At 49.4% G+C, this 13,053-nt stretch overlaps 1 non-coding gene and 2 pseudogenes across 1 annotated transcript; 1 reads left to right on the forward strand and 2 right to left on the reverse strand.

Moving 5' to 3' along the window:
• The window catches only part of LOC142596361 (uncharacterized), a 488,757-nt pseudogene that overhangs the window by 389,765 nt on the left and 85,939 nt on the right, over positions 1 to 13,053 (forward strand).
• On the reverse strand, positions 7,298 to 8,250 carry LOC142596349 (olfactory receptor 14J1-like; annotated as a pseudogene).
• On the reverse strand, positions 8,564 to 8,637 carry TRNAN-GUU (transfer RNA asparagine (anticodon GUU)). Its single transcript has one exon. It is a non-coding gene; the product is annotated as a tRNA-Asn (tRNA).

Below are 13,053 nucleotides of genomic sequence, written 5' to 3' on the forward strand. Positions count from 1 at the left end.
CTCCATGTAGCATCAGTTGCATGATGCATAGAGGGCACCCTGCCTTTGAACATCCAGCCCAGCACCAGCAGTCAGGGTGCCAGCAGGAGCTGTGCTTCAGTACCAACCACTTCCCAAGCAGCTCAAACCCCTTCATATGCTGCCAGTATCTCCTTCTCATTTGGAGTATAGCGGGCTTTGGATCCTCTGTATGCCCGACTCCAAAACCCTCGGGGTCGACCTCGAGTCTCCCCTGGTGCTTTCTGCCAGAGGCTCCAGGTAGGGCCATTCTCCCCGGCTGCGGTGTAGAGCACATTTTTAATATCCTGCCCTGCCCGGGCTGGCCCAAGGGCTACTGCATGAACTACCTCCCGTTTAATTTGTTCAAAGGCTTGTTGTTGCTCAGGGCCCCATTTGAATTCATTCTTCTTCCGGGTCACTTGATAGAGAGGGCTTACGATCTGGCTGTAATTTGGAATATGCATTCTCCAAAACCCCACAACGCCTAAGAAAGCTTGTGTTTCCTTTTTGCTAGTTGGTGGGGACATAGCTGTTGTTTTGTTGATCACCTCCATTGGGATCTGACGACGTCCATCTTGCCATTTTATTCCTAAAAACTGGATCTCCTGTGCAGGTCCCTTGACCTTACTCTGTTTGATGGCAAAACTGGCCTTCAGAAGGATTTGGACTATTTTCTTTCCCTTCTCAAAAACGTCTTCTGCTGTGTTGCCCCACACAATGATGACATCAATGCACTGCAGATGTTCTGGAGCTTCACTCTGTTCCAGTGCTGTCTGGATCAGTCCATGGCAAATGGTGGGGCTGTGCTTCCACCCCTGGGGCAGTCGGTTCCAGGTGTACTGAACACCCCTCCAGGTAAAAGCAAACTGGGGTCTGCACTCTGCTGCCAAAGGGATGGAGAAAAATGCCTTAGCGACGTCAATGGTGGCACACCACTTGGCTGCCTTTGACTCCAGTTCGTATTGAAGTTCTAGCATGTCTGGCACGGCAGCACTCAGCGGCGGTGTAACTTCGTTCAGGCCACGATAGTCCACTGCTAGTCTCCACTCCCCATTAGACTTTCGCACTGGCCATGTGGGACTGTTAAAGGGTGAGCGAGTCTTGCTGATCACTCCCTGGCTCTCCAGTCGACGAATCAGGTTACGGATGGGAATCAGGGAGTCTCGGTTGGTGCGATATTGCCGCCTGTGCACAGTTGTGGTAGCAATCGGCACCTGTTGTTCCTCAACCTTCAGCAACCCTACAATCGAAGGGTCCTCTGAGAGACCGGGCACGGTGGACAACTGTTTAATTTCCTCCGTCTCCAAAGCAGCTATACCAAAAGCCCACCGGTACCCTTTTGGGTCCTTGAAATACCCTCTCCTGAGGTAGTCTATGCCAAGGATGCACGGAGCATCTGGGCCAGTCACAATGGGGTGCTTTTGCCACTCATTCCCAGTTAGGCTCACTTCAGCTTCCAGTACAGTTAGCTGTTGGGATCCCCCTGTCACTCCAGAAATACAAATGGGTTCTGCCCCTCTATAGTTTGATGGCATTAGCGTGCACTGTGCACCAGTGTCCACTAGAGCCTTATACTCCTGTGGGTCTGACGTTCCAGGCCATCGAATCCACACAGTCCAGTAAACCCGGTTGTCCCTTTCCTCCACCTGGCTGGAGGCAGGACCCCTCTAACACTGGTCACAGTATTCGCTGTTCACTTCCTGTAAATGTGAATCAAAAGTCCCCTGATCAAGGTCGGAAGTAAAATTAGCCCTCTTACTCTGTCTCGGGAACTGCTCACTGGAAACTGGAGCTGCAATTTTCCTGGGAGAACCGCCTTTTCTAATAGTTTTTCCTTGCAACTCACGCACCCGTGCCTCTAAGGTTGAGGTGGGTTTTCCATCCCACTTTCTCATGTCCTCTCCATAATCACGCAGGTAAAACCACAGGGTGCCCCGTGGTGTGTATCCTCTATATCCTCTCTCTTGAGCATAGGGACGTTGACTCCTAATGGCTGAGACACTGGTCCGTGCAGGTGGGGAGTAGGACAGATCCTCTCTGAGTTGTTGGAACTCTTGGCACAGTTTTTCCACAGCTGAGACACAGGCCCGTAGGGAGGAAGAGAGCCTTTCTTCGTAGTCCCGGAGTTGTCTAGCCACTTCATCCACCGTTGGTGCCTCGTCGTCTTTCCAGGCTAGTATTGCCAACGAGTTGGAATACGATGCTGGTGCACTCCGTACCACCTTCCGCCACATGGATTGTGTGCACCTGACTTCATCTGGGTCTTTGGTTAACCGCTCATCATTCAGGTCACTGTAAATCACCTCCAGCACGCCTAATTCCCTCAGGTACTGGATACCTTTCTCTACGGTGGTCCATTTGCTTGGGCGGTATAAAACATCCTCCTTGAAGGGATACCTTTCCTTCACGCTTGACAGAAGTCGCCTCCAGAGGCTGAGCGGTTTTGCCCCTTTTCCAATTGCTTTGTCAATGCCCCCTTCCCTGGAAAGGGATCCCAGCTGCTTGGCTTCCCTACCCTCTAAATCCAGGCTACTGGCCCCATTATCCCAGCATCGGAGCAGCCAGGTGATGATGTGCTCGCCTGGATGACGACCGAAATCTTTTCGCATATCTCGCAGCTCACTCAGGGATAGGGATCGGGTGGTCACCATCTCATTTATGGGTTCTTCCTCCTCTGGTTCTCGTGATGGCCCTGGTTCATCTTCATCCCTTACTAAACAAACTGATTTCCTCGTGTATTTTTTCTTCTGTATAGGGGCAACTGATACCGGTGCAGGTTGGTTCTCTGGTTTAGCCACAGTGTCTGTCACTGGGGTTTGAGTAGCCGCAGTGCTCATGGCTGTGGCTGGAGTAGCCACAGTGCCTGGGGCAGGGGTTTGAGTAGCTGCAAGGCCTGTAGTGGGGGTTGGAGTAGCCGCAGGGCCTGTAGTGGGGGTTTGAGTAGCCACAGTGCTTGTTGTTTTGTCATCAGATCCAGAGACCTTCTCTTTCTTTTGAGGGTACTGATTAGCGTTGACCACGGCTCGATAGGCATGGGCCAGTCCCCAGCATGTTGCAATGATTTGTGTCTCTCTGGAGCTACCAGGGTGACAACATACTTCTTCCAAATACTTTACTAATTCTTCAGGATTCTGCACTTGTTCAGGGGTGAAGTTCCAAAACACTGGAGGTCCCCACTGCCCTAGGTACTTGCGCATACGTTCCCACACACCCTGCCACTCATAACTATCCAGCCTTGGGGTAGATCTCTGGATGGTATTTTTAAACTGCTTACTGACCTTTATCAAAACGGAAACAACATTCCCAAGAATTATCAATAGAAGTATCTTAACTGCCCAGGGGTGTTCAAGATACAGGAAAGTTGTTGTAATGAAGGAGGAAACATCATAGAAGAAAGCAGCAAAGGTGCCATTCTGTATTTCCTCCACAACAAGCCTCTCAGAGTAAGAAGTATAATTGCTAACTCTCTCTATGAGGTAGTACCCGAAGTACAGTAGTGACTTCTGTATGAAACCCAAATACCAAAGAATGCTCAAGGTCAGGGTTTTGATAAGGAGCCTCCCAAGCAAAAGATCATGAATCACTGCAGAGCATAGCACACTACACAAACTGACAGCAAGCTTTAACGCGTGCTGCAAAAAAAAGAACATGGTGCAGATCAGAAGAACTAATATCGTGACTGGCAACTGTTAACAGACTCCTTAATACACTCTGGTTAATCTGTTGTTATCTCAAACCCTTCGTGCCCCACGTTGGGCGCCAAAAAGGACTGTCGTGGTTTAGCCCCAGCCAGCAACTAAGCACCACGCAGCCGCTCGCTCACTCCCCCTACCCCGATGGGATGGGGGAGAGAATCGGAGGAGTAAGAGTGAGAAACACTCCTGGGTTGAGATAAGAACAGTTTAATAATTGAAATAAAGTAAAATAGTAATGCTAATAGTAACAGTATAATAATGATAATAATAATAATGATACACGAAGCAAGTGATGCACAATGCAATTGCTCACCACCCGCCGACCGATACCCAGACAGTTCCCAAGCAACGATCGCTGCTCCCCGGCCACCCCCCCCCAGTTTATATACTGAGCATGACGTCATATGGTATGGAATAGCCCTTTGGTCAGTTTGGATCAACTCTTCTGGCTGTGCCCCCTCCCAGTTTCTTGTGCGCCTGGCAGAGCATGGGAAGCTGAAAAAGTCCTTGACTAGCATAAGCAGTACTCAGCAACAACTAAAAACATCAGGGTGTTATCAACATTCTTCTCCTCCTAAATCCAAAACACAGCACTGTGCCTGCTGCTAGGAAGAAAATTAACTCTATCCCAGCCGAAACCAGGACAATTGCCAAGTCAAGGGTTTCAAGATTTTCACATTATCATGGTCCGCTATATAAATCAGGTGCGGAATGGCGTACCCTTTCAAGATGTTGACATTCTGAAATGGTTTAATGCAGCCCTCCCAATCCGTTGTAACTAGTCATTTACTTTTTCCTGGAGATCTGGCTTTGATATTCCTGTCCATGGGTTGATGCATAAACCCAGGTACTTTTCAGACCTTCCAGGTTCAATCATATTAAGGAGAGGTACCATTAATTGTCCATGAAGGACAGTCATCCTTCGTCCACTGGATGTAGAAGCTGTGACATTTCTCCCCCTGTGTTTTGAGGCCAGTCAGTTCACAAAAGACCTCTAATATCTCAATATTCTTTTGCATCCCATCCCACGACCCACTTAGTAATACCAAATTATCAGCAAAAGCCATAGTTGTTATATTTCTCGAACAGTGCTGGTATCCATAACCCTCTTCCTCCAGCTTACACAGTAGAGGGTCCACAGATAAGTTAAACAATATTGGAGATACTGGATCACCTTGTTTCACACCAATCTGGATCCCAATAGGATCCGACTGTTCATTCTTCAGGTCTATACGGGTGGTAATATTATGATATAAGTTGTTGATCAGGGCAATAATATAATCGGCCACTCCCTTTTGTTTAAGAGCCAACACAATGTGTGAATGGCTCACCGTATTGAAGGCTTTCATCAAGTCAATAAAGACCACTCCAAGAGGTCAATGTTCTTTCCTTGCATTGTGAATTAAGAGTTGTAGTAACTTCAGGTTTTTGGAACAACCTGATGATTTTATAAGTCCCCGTTGTCCTGGGTTAATAGGGCATGCCTTAGCCAGCCTCGCTGTTAGGATTCTTGTAAACAGCCTCAAAATGGCTGACCTGATGGTGATTGGTCACCAATGATTGATGTTATTTTGGCGCTTGGGCAAGGCGGACTTTGATATTAGCACAGTCCAACATTCTCTCACCACGTCCGGTATCATCCCAGAGACCAACCATAGATTGAAAACATCCATTAATTGGAAATGAGCATTGATTTTAATAAGATCCCTCAAAAACTAAACCCACCCAGTCCTGGCGCAGCATTTTTACTCATCTCTTTGATCTTTTTAGAGATTTCTCTAGCTGTGATCATGGCTTCGAATGCCGAGTTGTCTGCTTGACCAACAGTCTTGAAAGCACCCAGACCCTTGAATGTTCCTGGCAATTCCCATCTCGACTTGAACATAACGTGCACTTCGTCAGGCGGGATACTGCATCTCAGGAATTCCACATCATCCAGGATAATACCAGCAAGTTTCCCTCTATAAAGGTGAAACAGCCACTAGAATCGTAGGAACTGCCCCCACTTCTTAGCCCTCTTCTTCATCCACTCCTTCGGTGGTTCTGAAAGGGGCAACTTTATGGCCTGTTTGGTGCTTCTGACCTTGGCTCACTTTCAACCCAGTGGACTTCGTGAACAGGCATGCATAATGCCTCTCAATCGCATCACCAATCAATATTGATGGGTCTTCCAACCCTTCAATCACTTTCTCAAACGTACCCAAAAGAATGGGCAGCTTGTCTGAAGTTAACCAATCTGAGTTCACCCTTCTATAATGGGACCTCAGCCCCCCTTCCCCTCGTGACCCAGGCCAGCTCCCCCCAGTTTGTATACTGAGCATGACATCATATGGTATGGAATAGCCCTTTGGCCAGTTTGGGTCAGCTGCCCTGACTAGGCTCCCGCCCAGCTTCTTGTGCACCTGGCAGAGCATGGGAAGCTGAAAAGTCCTTCACTTAGTATAAGCCATACCTAGCAACAGCAAAACATCAGCGTGTTATCAACATTATTCTCATACGAAATCCAAAACACAGCACTTTGCCAGCTACTAGGAAGAAAATCCACTCTATCCCAGCCAAAGCCACTACCGTATCCACCCCTTATTCTATACCATCTACGTCATGCCCAGGTCCTGCGCTTTCCAATACATTCCAATACAATACACCACCACTTTTCCTGTCTTTTGATATATACACACAGATATCATTCCCTTAGTCTGCGGGCCATCCCTGTAAAATGTCCGTTGAGTTCATTCAGTCCTTGACTTTGGGCTCCATCTGTCATAGCAATCTTTCAGGGTGGGAGAGGTGGTGTGTGGTGTTGGATTGTTGCGTGCCGAAGCCAGTTGTGGTTCCATCACCGCTGCACTTTGCTCGGTTTCATCAAAGTTCATTCTGCATTAATCTGGGTGATTCTTACTGTAACACCATTGGTATGGCATACAGCAACCATAAAAGTGCAGAGCTCTGCCTTTCCTGGTCTTGGCAGAGACCTTGTTTCCTTGTGGATACTTAAATATAGTGCTTTCCCTTTGGGTAACATCATCTTGGATAGTCTCTTGTTCTGCCAGGCCCGCCTCAGGAACATGGTGCTCTGCTCTCCTGGGGGCTCCAGATTCCCTTCCAGAAAGCCAGGCAGCTATCATTCAGCTCTGCTGCATGTGGAAGAGCCCTGGGCAGGCAATTCAGAGCCTCTTCACCATCCTCAGTGGCACTGGGCACCCACAAGTGAGAGCTGAGTCCAGCCCTCATTCCCCAACACATCTTCCTGTCACCCTTCCCGTGAGGCCATGGAGAAGCAAGCACTTCAGAAGCCCATGGAGAATGCAGTTCTTGGAACCTATTGCTGACTTCAGCAGGAAGAAGAGCCCAACCTTCGGGCATTGCGCTGGGGAGACAACCTTTTATGGCAGAGATGCTGCTCGGGAAGACAAGCCTGACACTGTGATGACACATTTACCAAAGGCCTCTAGGTTAGTAGGCGCAGCAGGATCATACCTGTGGAGTTATGGAGTGAATTCAAACATTTCTGTATGAGCATGATCGTCACGGATGCAAAAGCAAATAAAACATCAGCCTGTCCTGGGAAAATTAGGAATAACCTGTGAGGAGAGATGGGCAGCTTACTGCTGCTGAAGGTGAACCCATTGAACGACTTCCCTCAAGCCGTCCCGGAGCTCCTGGTTCCTCATGCTGCAGATGAGGGGGTTGAATGCTGGAGGCACCACCGAGTACAGAACTGCGACCACCAGGTCCAGGGACGGCGAAGAGATGGAGGAGGGCTTCAGGTAGGCAAACATGCCAGTGCTGACAAACAGGGAGGCCCCAGCCAGGTGAGGGAGGCATGTGGCAAAGGCTTTGTGCCATCCCTGTTCAGAGGGGATCCTCAGCACAGCCCTGAAGATCTGCACATAGCACAGAACAATGAAAATAAAACCAACAAATGCTAAAGCTAGACTGAACACAAGAAGCCCAACTTCCCTGAGGTAGTCATCGGAACAGGTGAGCTTGAGGAGCTGAGGAAGTTCACAGAAGAACTGGTCTATGGTACTGCCTTGGCAGAGTGGTAGTGAAAATGTATTGGCAGGCCATGGAGGACCCCACTGCCCCAGGCAGCTGCTGCCATTTTGACACAGGCTCTGCTGCCCAGGAGGGTCCCATAGTGCAGGGGCCTGCAGATGGCAAGGTAGCGGTCGTAGGCCGTGATGGTGAGAAGATAAAACTCTCCTGTGACAAACAAGACAAACATAGAGACCTGGGCAGCACATCCATAGTAGGAAATAATCCTGGTGTCCCAGAGGGAATTGGCCACGGATTTGGGGAGAGTGGAGGAGACAGAGCCCAGGTCGAGGAGGGAGAGGTTGAGGAGGAAGAAGTACATGGGGGTGTGGAGGCGGTGGTCGCAGGCTATGGCAGTGATGATGAGGCCGTTGCCCAGGAGGGCAGCCAGGTAGATGCCCAGGAAGAGCCAGAAGTGCAGGAGCTGCAGCTCCCGCGTGTCTGCAAATGCCAGGAGGAGGAACTCAGTGATGGAGCTGCTGAGGAGGAACTCAATGATGGAGCTGCTGTTGGACATCTGCTCCTTCTGGGACTCCTGTGCTGTCCGAGGAGAAAAAGATATGGACAAGGTAGGGCAGCCTTGTCTGAGGAAAACCTGTTCTGTTTGTCATTGAAAGTGCCCACATCACCTCTCTTCTTCTCAAGAGAACCCTCCTGTGCAAGCAAAGCAGAATAAGGAATTCCTACCAGATTGCCCTCCTTCCTCTGCCTTTGCTGAGGGGACTGAATAGCTTCCTCTTTTTATAGAGCCATAGAGCGGTCTGGGCTGGAAGGGACCTTAAAGGTCAGCTAGTTCCAACCCCCCTGCCCTGGGCCGGGAAGGGGGAACCCGTCCCTGGGTGGGCTCGAACCACCAGCCTTTCGGTTAACAGCCGAACGCGCTAGCCAATTGCGCCACAGAGACTCCCAACGTGAGCCCTGTAGAGCTTCCCATCGGCAGGCAGATGTTTGGCCATTTCTGGGGAAGCAGAGCTTTGCCACGTGTCATGGTGTGACTTGGGAAGAGAAACACCATAACCTTGAATGTCCACCCTTCATCCTTCTTTCCCTAAGCACCAGACCTCCCCTCCCACGGCATTTCTCGTAGCGGTCTCGTCTCATTCCCTGCCCACTGCAGACCATCCATCTGCAATACAAAGGTGGCCACCAAATCAACTCCTCCGGCAGCCTTGCACAAGCGCTTAGACCTCAAAGGTGTCTCAGAGGTGCCTCGGGGAGCTCCTCCCCTCACCAAGATGCGCTTCCTCAACTCATGTTTTTAGGATGATTTCAGCAATAAATAACAATAAACCAGGATCTCTTCCTTTACCGGTTTTCTTTATTTTTCTACTTACTGAACAAGTGACACCAGGCTTCCCCAATTCCTGTTGATCCGGAGTGTCTCCTGATGAAGTCTGAATAGGTAGGAAAAGTAAGGTCCTTTCCGTACGACAGCCATGTGGGCAAACTCTGTCCCCCGCCACCTCCCACGCACCCTGCCATTTCTATCATCAGCCACCTGGGACTTGCATCATGCTTTCTCAGATCTAAGCTTTACACACTAAATTCTGCAGCTGAAGGTGCATTTGTACCAGTTCCTACCTCCTTTGTTTGGTGAACCATCTGTGCACGGTCACATAAGGATAGTTCCTACCTGCCAAGGGGGAAAAAAAGAAAAAAAGAAAAAAAAAAAAAAAGAAGAAAGAAGAAAGGGATAGTTTAATAAAATATAGACCACATTCCTCAGCTGTATCTGAAGTCCAGGTTGCTTCCACTGAAGTCCACCTTCCACAGTGGGGAACCTTAGTGGAAAACCTTCAGTGGGATACATAGGAGAGGACAGGTAGGAACATAATTAAGGATTTGGTGAAAGGGACCATCAGGCAGACTGCAGAAAGTTGAGAAGGGGTCAGTTTAAGGAGTACATGTGGAAAGATGTGAAAGAGTAGTGGGAGTCAATGCAGAGGAAGATCAGTATTTCTTCTCACGAACATAGCATATTGGCTGGAATTTTGGCATCATGGAATGAGTGGCAGAAGCACCCCATTGTGACTGGCCCAGATGCTCCGTCCATCCTTGGCATAGATTACCTCAGGAGAGGGTATTTCAAGGACCCAAAAGGATACCGGTGGGCTTTTGGTATAGCTGCCTTGGAGACGGAGGAAACTAAACAGCTGTCCACCTTGCCCCGTCTCTCAGAGGACCCTTCTATTGTGGGGTTGCTGAGGGTCGAAGAACAACTGGTGCCAATCGCTACCACAACTGTGCACCGGCGGCAATATCGCACCAACCGAGACTCCCTGATTCCCATCCGTAACCTGATTCGTCAACTGGAGAGCCAGGGAGTGATCAGCAAGACTCGCTCACCCTTTAACAGTCCCACATGGCCAGTGCGAAAGTCTAATGGGGAGTGGAGACTAGCAGTGGACTATCGTGGCCTGAACGAAGTTACACCGCCGCTGAGTGCTGCCGTGCCAGACATGCTAGAACTTCAATACGAACTGGAGTCAAAGGCAGCCAAGTGGTGTGCCACCATTGACGTCGCTAAGGCATTTTTCTCCATCCCTTTGGCAGCAGAGTGCAGGCCCGAGCTTGCTTTTACCTGGAGGGGTGTTCAGTACACCTGGAACCGACTGCCCCAGGGGTGGAAGCACAGCCCCACCGTTTGCCATGGACTGATCCAGACAGCACTGGAACAGAGTGAAGCTCCAGAACATCTGCAGTGCATTGATGTCATCATTGTGTGGGGCAATACAGCAGAAGAAGGTTTTGAGAAGGGAAAGAAAATAGTCCAAATCCTTCTGAAGGCCGGTTTTGCCATCAAACAGAGTAAGGTCAAGGGACCTGCACAGGAGATCCAGTTTTTAGGAATAAAATGGCAAGATGGACGTCGTCAGATCCCAATGGAGGTGATCAACAAAACAACAGCTATGTCCCCACCAACTAGCAAAAAGGAAACACAAGCTCTCTTAGGCGCTGTGGGTTTTTGGAGAATGCATATTCCAAATTACAGCCAGATCGTAAGCCCTCTCTATCAAGTGACCCGGAAGAAGAACGATTTCCAATGGGGCCCTGAGCAACAACAAGCCTTTGAACAAATTAAACGGGAGGTAGTTCATGCAGTAGCCCTTGGGCCAGCCCGGGCAGGGCAGGATATTAAAAATGTGCTCTACACCGCAGCCGGGGAGAATGGCCCTACCTGGAGCCTCTGGCAGAAAGCACCAGGGGAGACTCGAGGCCGACCCCGAGGGTTTTGGAGTCGGGCATACAGAGGATCCAAAGCCCACTATACTCCAACTGAGAAAGAGATATTGGCAGCGTATGAAGGGGTTTGAGCTGCTTGGGAAGTGGTTGGTACTGAAGCACAGCTCCTGCTGGCACCCTGACTGCTGGTGCTGGGCTGGATGTTCAAAGGCAGGGTGCCCTCTACGCATCATGCAACTGATGCTACGTGGAGTAAGTGGGTGGCACTAATCACACAACAGGCTCGAATAGGAAACCCCAGTCCCCCAGGAATCTTGGAAGTGATCATGGACTGGGCAGAAGGAAAAAAACTTAGAATATCACTAGAGGAGGAGGTGACACGTGCTGAAGAGGCCCCACTGTATAATAAATTGCCAGAAAATGAGAAGCAATATGCCCTGTTCACTGATGGGTCCTGTCGTCTTGTGGGAAAGCATCGGAGGTGGAAAGCTGCTGTATGGAGTCCTACACGAGAAGTTGCAGAAACTGCTGAAGGGGAAGGGGAGTCGAGTCAGTTTGCAGAGGTGAAAGCCATCCAGCTGGCTTTAGATATTGCTGAACGAGAAAAGTGGCTGGTCCTTTATCTCTGTACTGACTCATGGATGGTGGCAAATGCCCTGTGGGGGTGGCTGCAGCAATGGAAGCAGAGCAACCGGCACTGGCAGCGCAGAGGCAAACCCATCTGGGCTGCCGCATTGTGGCAAGATATTGCTGCCCGGGTAGAGAACCTGGTTGTAAAAGTACGTCACGTAGATGCTCATGTACCCAAGAGTCGGGCCACTGAAGAACATCAAAACAACCAGCAGGTGGGTCAGTCTGCTAAGACTGAAGTGGCTCAGGTGGATCTGGACTGGCAACATAAGGGTGAATTATTTATAGCTGGGTGGGCCCACGACGCCTCAGGCCATCAAGGAAGGGATGCAACATATGGATGGGCTCATGATCGAGGGGTGGACTTAACTATGGACAGTATTGCACAGGTTATTCATGAATGTGAAACGTGCGCTGCAATCAAGCAAGCCAAGCGGTTCAAGCCCCTCGGGTATAGTGAACGATGGCTAAAATATAAATATGGGGAGGCCTGGCAGATTGATTCTATCACACTCCCACAAACCCGCCAAGGCAAGCGCTATGTGCTCACCATGGTGGAAGCAACCACCGGATGGCTGGAAACATATCCCGTGCCCCGTGCCACCGCCCGGAACACCATCCTGGGCCTTGAAAAGCAAGTCCTGTGGCGACACGGCACCCCAGAAAGAATCGAGTCAGACAACGGGACTCATTTCCGAAACAACCTCCTAGACACCTGGGCCAAAGAGCACGGCACTGAGTGGGTGTATCACATCCCCTGTCATGCACCAGCCTCCGGGAAAATCGAGCGATACAATGGGCTGTTAAAGACTACCCTGAGAGCAATGGGTGGTGGGACATTCAAACATTGGGATACGCATTTAGCGAAAGCCACCTGGTTAGTCAACACCAGGGGATCTGCCAATCGAGCTGGCCCTGCCCAATCAAAACTTCTACGTACTGTAGAAGGAGATAAAGTCCCTGTAGTGCACATGAAAAATATGTTGGGGAAGACAGTCTGGGTTGCTTCCCCCTCTGGCAAAGGCAAACCCATTCGTCGGATTGCTTTTGCTCAAGGACCTGGGTGCACTTGGTGGGTGATGCGGGAGGATGGGGAAGTCCAATGTGTACCTCAAGGGGAGTTGATTTGGGGTGAAAATAGCCAATGAACTGAATTGTATGATATTAATTGCTTTATAAGACTGTATGTTATCTCTTATTGTATGTTCTCTCTTAACTGTATGTTAATATAATAATATAGTATAATGTTAATATAATAATATAGTAGGTTAATGTTAGGTATATAATACTGTATGTTATGGTTGCTATATGCCACATCAATGGTATTACAGTAAGAATTGCCCAGCTTAATGAAAATGAACTTTGATGAAACCGTGTTGGAATGAGAACTGGCTTCAGCATGCAACAATCCAACACCGCACACCACCTCTCCTGCTCTGAAAGACTGTGATGACAGATGGAACCCAAAGTCATGGGCTAAATGAACTCAATGGACATTTTAGAGGGA

This window comes from Pelecanus crispus, chromosome 31 (assembly GCF_030463565.1).
Source record: "Pelecanus crispus isolate bPelCri1 chromosome 31, bPelCri1.pri, whole genome shotgun sequence".
Lineage (NCBI taxonomy): Eukaryota > Metazoa > Chordata > Aves > Pelecaniformes > Pelecanidae > Pelecanus > Pelecanus crispus.